Consider the following 6977-nt stretch of genomic DNA (forward strand, 5'->3'; position numbering starts at 1 on the left):
TATTACCTACAAACAAGGACATTCTCCTGCATAACCACAAGGCACCATCAGAATCAGGATGTTAAAACTCACATGTTATTGCCATCTAATCAACAGAACCCCCCTTTCAAGCTTTGGCAATTTCCCAGTAACGTCCTTTACAGCCATAGGATCCAGTCCAGGATCACAAATACAACTAAATACAACAAAATAAGTTGTATTTAGTTGTCTGGTCTGTTAAGTCTCCTTCAATCTGTGACAGTTTCTCAGTCGTTCCTTTTTTTTTTTTTTTAATTTTATTTATTTATTTTTGGTTACATTGGGTCTTCGTTGCTGTGCGCGGGCTTTCTCTAGTTGCGGAGAGTGGGGGTTACTCTTCGTTGCAGTGTGTGGGCTTCTCATTATGGGGGCTTCTCTTGTTGCAGAGCACAGGCTCTAGGCACGTGGGCTTAAGTAGTTGTGGCTCGTGAGCTCAGTAGTTGTGGCTCACGGGCTCTAGAGCGCAGGCTCAGTAGTTGTGGCGCACGGGCTTAGTTGCTCCGCGGCATGTGGGATCTTCCCGGACCAGGGCTCGAACCCGTGTCCCCTGCATTGGCAGGCGAATTCTTAACCACTGCGCCACCAGGGAAGCCCTCTCAGTCTTTCCTTGATGTCCATAACCTTGACCCTTTCCAAGAGTAGAGGTCAGCTATTTTGTAGAATGTCCCTCCAGTCGGGTTTGTTTAATGTTTCCTTTTGATTAGACTCAGGTTATACATTTTTGGCTGGACTATCACAGACCTTGTGTTATGTTTTCCTCTTTGTATCTGATCAGAGAGAACACAACTTGAATTTGTCCCATGACTGGTGATGTGACATTGTGACTTTGATCACTTGACTAATGTGGTATCTGCCAGGCGTCTCCACTGTAGAGGTACCATTTTCCCCTTTGTAATTATGTGCTTTGTGGGGAAGAACTCTGAGGCTCTGTAAGTATCCCTCCCTCTTCAAACTTTTACCCACCAGTTTTAGCATCTATTGATACTTCTAGGTTAAATGATTAATAACTATGATGGTTGTCAAACGATAATTTTTCTAATCCCATCATTCTTTCTACATTTATTAGTTGGCTTTATTTATTTATTTGGCTGTACTGGGTCTTAGTTGCGGCATGCATGTGGGATCTAGATCCCCGACCAGGGATCAAATCTGGGCCCCCTGCCCTGGGAGCGTGAAGTCTTAGCCACTGGACCACCAGGGAAGTCCCTAAGAGTTGGCATTTTAGTGTAAATAGTTTTTTTTCTCCTCATTTATTTATTCATTCATTTTTAGCTGTATGTTTTTCTGTTTCATTCCATAGGTTCTAAACTGTTATTTTCATTATTTATTTTGATGTTCAGTTATCTCAGAGCCAGTGGGAGCCCCTCAGAGCTGGCTCCCCTGTCCTTTTGATTTATCCCCATCAACTTCTGAGCACATCCTTATTTTCTGGCATAAAAGATGTTATAGGCTCATCTTGTGCTTTTCATGCTTCTGTCTTAAAATTGGCCATTTCCCCAAGAAGCCCTGTTTCCTGTTAGGGGAGAAACTGAGCTCTGCGCACTGGGCAGGCTGATCGCTATTGCTTCCAGGCCCTGTCGGTGGATAAAGCTAGGCAAGATATGCATGTATACACATATTTATATCTACACCCATTTCTGTATCTATCCGTAAATATCGAAAACCATGATTTCACCTCTCCAATGATAACCTAACACACAGGGTTCCTGCCAGTTTTCTCCCTTTCAGTATTTGTAACCCCTTGTCTGACAGTGAGAAACCAGGCTTCCATTCTTCACCATATTTTGCTTAGTTGATCAATCTCTTCTCAGTAACCAATCTACCACTGTGTTGTCACATGCCACCCAGAGGCTGGCACTGTGGCCCTGGCAGCGACACATGCTGACGGACACAGGTGTGCTGTATTGGTGATGCAAGTATCAAAAGCGCTGTTACTGTCGCTGCTGACATGGGCTCCCAAACTGGTGACCAACTCTCAGTAAAATCGGAACTCGACAAAGTACAATTTCCCAGCATTTCACATGAGAGTTGCAGTCCTGAAAAATCAAGTGTTTAGTAAAAAAACCCAAAAAACCATATAAAATGATTCTGGGTTTTAGGTGCTAAATAATTATAAACGGGGTCTTGTAATAAAAATTAATTTTGAAATTATAATTCTGTAACATTTAAAAACCACGGTACATTTATAATGATTTTAAAAGATTGAAAATCCAATCCAGGGACATTTGGAAGTCTTGCAGGATGGGGTGGAGGAGATTCTTGCCCATCTCAGAAGCCCACCCAGTCACTGTGACACATACAAAGTGCCTCCCTGAGCTCCCCGCCTCCCATGTTTCCAGTTCTGCCCATCGAGAACTGGGTTTAGAGCACGAGCTGGGCCGGCACTGTGAGTGGTACCAGCTTTTCCAACTGCCTGCGGGTCTTGCCACCTCTGTGGGGCTTTTATAAGGCTGTGGTTTGCGTTGTGGAACAAAGTGGGTCACGGTCTTGGAAAGAACAGTGCTCGTTGGGCTTCTCTTCAAACAGGCACTTGGGATGGCTTTGGCAGGTCTGGCGATGTGGGAACCTCAGCCTCTGTGTTACCAAGCTCAAGCTTGTACTTCTCGCCGCATGATAGGCCAATAAATTGAGAGACGAGTTGCTGGGGCAAGGAATAGGGACTTTATTCAGAAAGCCAGCAGACCGAGAAGATGGTGGACTACTGTCCCAAAGAACCATCTTCCCCGAGTTAGAATTCAGGCTCCTTTTATACTAAAAGGGACAGGGGTAAAGTCCTGGTTCCAGCCAGACTCCAAAGGGGATGCGTTAATTTCTTCCTTCCTACAGCCACTCACAGGTGGGCCTGGTCAGGATGTTTCCTATGAACTAAACAAAGGTATTTTAGCTTAACACTGGTTACCTGGGAGGCAGGGATCTCAGAGATGGGCCATTATGTATAATTTAAGCTTATAGGCAACATCCCTTTAGTGATAAACTTAGAATACACAGTTTCTTCCCTATTACCCCAGCTCACTAGAGCAGGATGTGGAACAGAGAAAGGCTGGGAAGGGCCTGATTAAAGGCAGGAAGAGGCACTTCCTCACCTTCCCCAGTGAGAGAAGATGCCCATGACCACTCATTCATAAAACACCTCCAGAGCTGTGCCTGCCGTGGCCCAGAGTGTGCGGTGGGCCAGATGTCGGAGTCCTGCCCCCTAGAGTGGGCAGCCTGGCTATGTGTGGGGTGTGGAGACAGACAATAAACAAGAAAACAAGTAAACCTATGCATATCAACCATCATGGTGATACTGGAAAAGCTTTATCAAAGGTCCATGTTCTTGTTCAACTTGTCCAAAAAGAATCTGTGTGAGAAACACAAAGGGAAAAAAAAAAACACTCAGGCTGAGACGCAAAGAGAACAAAGAAGCAGTTCATTGAGGCAAAGGCAAAAGGACACAGAGAAGACTGTGGGCATCCTCAGGAGTGAGGGGCACCCTGCAGGGTTTTTCATCTTATTTTTAGCCCTTTGAACGGGTTGGGGTCTTTTTGATTAGGGGTGGAATATTCATTGTGGGGAGGGTTGAGGTGTGGCCTAGATTGCACCAGGTTGCATCAGCCCCAGGTCTTGCACATCTGTCTCCTGTAGCCACCTTACTTGTGCTTTAAGAGCTGTCTTCCCTTACTAGTTGAGTGCCACACGTGGAAGGTCGTACAGGGTCATCAGCAACCTGTGCCTTTCTATTCTGCATGTTCCATGGTTTTCATGTCAGAGTTTCTTGTTCAGATGCTATAAAGTTTCTGTCTTAGATGCCATTTCTCCACATGTCATGGCCTTATGAAGTGCAAAACAAGGATGTGGCTCTGCCTTCTGCCTTCTGCCTGTACATGAAGAGACTGTCCTTGGGCTCAGCCCTGCCTTTCCTGCCTCAACGCGAAAGAAAAAGTGCGGGCCCTGAGAGGATAAAACAGAAGGATTCAGGGGCCACTTAGAGCTGAGGAGGGAAGGATGGGGAGGTGCCTGAATGAAGGTCTATTCTCTCCTCAGGGTTATTTCTCAGGGGTGGGCAGGGCCAAGGGCGTTGAGGGGCCCAAGCCGCCCTTGTCCCTGAGGCTGTGGGTCTCCTGCCAACACTGGCAGTGACGTAATATTCAGTGGGAGCCTAAAGGTACTAAAAGTCTTTGCACAAAGAGGAAAGCGTTGGGAGTATAGTGGGAATAGGGTGGGGATCTGGGCTGGAGAGGCTCAGAACGCAGAGGATGGGAAGCGCAGGTTGGTTAATAAGCAAAGGTATTCTGAAATTCCAGCAAAATACAGCATTCTTGGAGAGAAGTCCCCTTAGGCGCCAAACCATCATGGAGATACACCAGAGAAGACAGGAACAATTTAAACAACTTCTCAACTTTTTTTTTTTTTAATTTATTTTTGGCTGCGTTGGGTCTTTGTTGCTGCACGTGGGCTTTCTCTAGTTGCGGCGAGCGGCGGCTACTCTTGGTTGCGGTGCGCGGGCTTCTCATTGCGGTGGCTTCTCTTGCTGCAGAGCACGGGCTCTAAGTGCACGGGCTTCAGTAGTTGTGGCACGCGGGCTCAGTAGTTGTGGCGCACGGGCTTAGTTGCTCCACAGCATGTGGGATCTTCCCGGACCAGGGCTCAAACCCGTATCCCCTGCATTGGCAGGTGGATTCTTAACCACTGCGCCACCAGGGAAGCCCCAACTTCCCAACTTTTAACTTAGATCCAAATTCAATGACCTCATTCAAATATAGGCCAAATCCCATCAAATCTGACCTCCCTCCCCCCCTCCCCTGCTACCCACCCCCCAGCAGTCAAGGGATAAATCACAAAATGGTGCGAGGCAGGGAGCAGCCTCTGATTGGTGGACTCGGGTCATGTGGTCCTTGACGGCTGATCCCATAGACTGAGGGTCCAAAATGGCACCCAGAGCCTGCCTGTGGGTTGGGGGAGGGAAGCAGGATCCCGAGGAACCAAGAAGGCTGCACCACAATGTCTTTTTTTTTTTTTAATTTAACTTCTAATATTAAGTGAAGAGAAACATTTAAATACACAAAAAGCAAACCATTTACTACCTACTATGTAACTTACTTTTTATCGAAAGTATCTTGCGTTCGTGACTGCTTTCTGGGTAACGCCATACATTTTAACATTAAAGGTTAAATTATTTTTTACATGCAAGTAGTGTTTATGGTTTTCCCCACATAGGATTACTGATTATAAAAAGATGACACACCACATAGGTTAAGTGTCTCTTTTAATAGAAAAGCCAGCAAACTGTCTAATTCTGTTTCCTCCCAAACCACAAACTGAATAGTAAATGAGCCTCTAGCCAACATATTCAAAGCTGAGAGGGTTAAAAATGCAAAAACAAGTCCTCAGATCCAATTAAGGGAGCCCTGCTACATACAGGCTAATCAATACCAGTGGAGTCCAGGAAGCTGGAAGACATTCTGATAACCCCACTCTGATAACATTTACCTCAATTAGCCTTTTTCCAGTTTCCAACTCATGAATAAAGATAATACGTTGTTAATTCTATTTCAGAAAAATTTTTGCAAGTTGTTTTATTTACAATGCCAACTTTTAAAAGTCACTAAACTAAACTGGACAATAAACTAGGCATAAATTGCTTTACAAAAAGAGGGAAAGCCCAAAATGCCACTTTCTATAGAGAACCCACAGTTCAATTTTATTCAGAGCCAAGAAAAAAGAACTTTTGATCATACTAGAAGAAACTGAGCCATAAGTTTGGAATCTGTACTGAAACTACACATGCAATGAGGACAACATTCTGCTAATACAACTGATTTGCTGCTGCATTTGTGGACCGTTTTTCTAATATTAACAATTATAAACAAAGCAGTGCAACTAGTATTTGGAACAATCCTTACCAGTGTTACAGCATCAGACACAATATTTCACTTCTCCTCACACCACTGGTTCTCTTTGCGTACCTGGGCTTCCCCTTCTTCAGTAAAATCATTTTTGATATTGAATGTCTTTCAGATCTCCTCAGGAGTTTCCCCCTTGATCATATTGGCAACAGTCTTGCAGGTAACATCAAGCAAACCTTTGATGTCTAAGTAGTTTGCTGCCAGTATAAGCTCAAAAAGTGCTCCTTGGTCAACTTTCAGGAATTCTTGATCCCAAGCAGGAATATCATCTGTTCGCTTTTCTTTGTTCTCATCGTCCTCAGGAGGAGGATCAACCTTGTGGTGGGTGCACCGCTGAGTGACCTTTTTTTAATATTGCTGCATTAACATTTGGCAAGGGGACTGGATCATCTCCTTCATCAACCATTCCCAAATCTTCCAACGTGGTCTTAATCGTCACAGATTGTTTCGCAATTTCAACATCAACTTCAAATATCTCTCCATCAGAACTCTGCAACTTAATTGAAGGCATGGTGTTAGGATTCAAGGAGATGGCTGGGGAGAGGCTGATGAGAGCAGGGCGGCGTCTGCAAAAAGAAAGACAGAAAAGCGGAGAACAAGGCCAACCCACCACGTTGTCTTAACGCCTCAAGTGTCCCAGATGGTAGATTCTTGAGCGGGCTAAAGGGAAGATGTCTAAGGACGGTGTAAATTTTGCTCCTTCCTTCCCCACAACTCTAGAGCTTTCTTTATTGTAAAAAAATTTCCTTTTCCAAGCTTTCAAAACTTTTGAAATGTATGATTTTAAAATCAGGTTTTAAAATGCCCATTAAAGAAATTGGAAAATATACAAAAAGGTAAAACATTAAGTATGCATTTGTTTCCATTTTATCATGTGTTTATAGACCGGAGTATAGACTCTGTAATCGTATCTCCTACCGCTCCCCACGACTTCATCCCTTCCTCCCTGTCTCCTTGCTCTTCATCAGCACCGTCTCCTACCCTGAGACCTCTGCACTGCTCTTCCCTCTGCCTCGAATGCATTTCCCAGACATCTGTGTGCCTTCCTCCCTCACCTCTAAGTCTTTGCTCACA

At 44.7% G+C, this 6977-nt stretch overlaps 1 pseudogene; it reads right to left on the reverse strand.

Moving 5' to 3' along the window:
- Positions 1 to 5618: 5618 nt before the first annotated feature.
- On the reverse strand, positions 5619 to 6504 carry LOC132370052 (S-phase kinase-associated protein 1-like; annotated as a pseudogene).
- Between the last annotated feature and the right edge of the window lie 473 nt (positions 6505 to 6977).

The sequence above is a fragment of the Balaenoptera ricei genome, chromosome 8 (assembly GCF_028023285.1).
Source record: "Balaenoptera ricei isolate mBalRic1 chromosome 8, mBalRic1.hap2, whole genome shotgun sequence".
In the NCBI taxonomy this organism is placed as follows: Eukaryota; Metazoa; Chordata; class Mammalia; order Artiodactyla; family Balaenopteridae; genus Balaenoptera; species Balaenoptera ricei.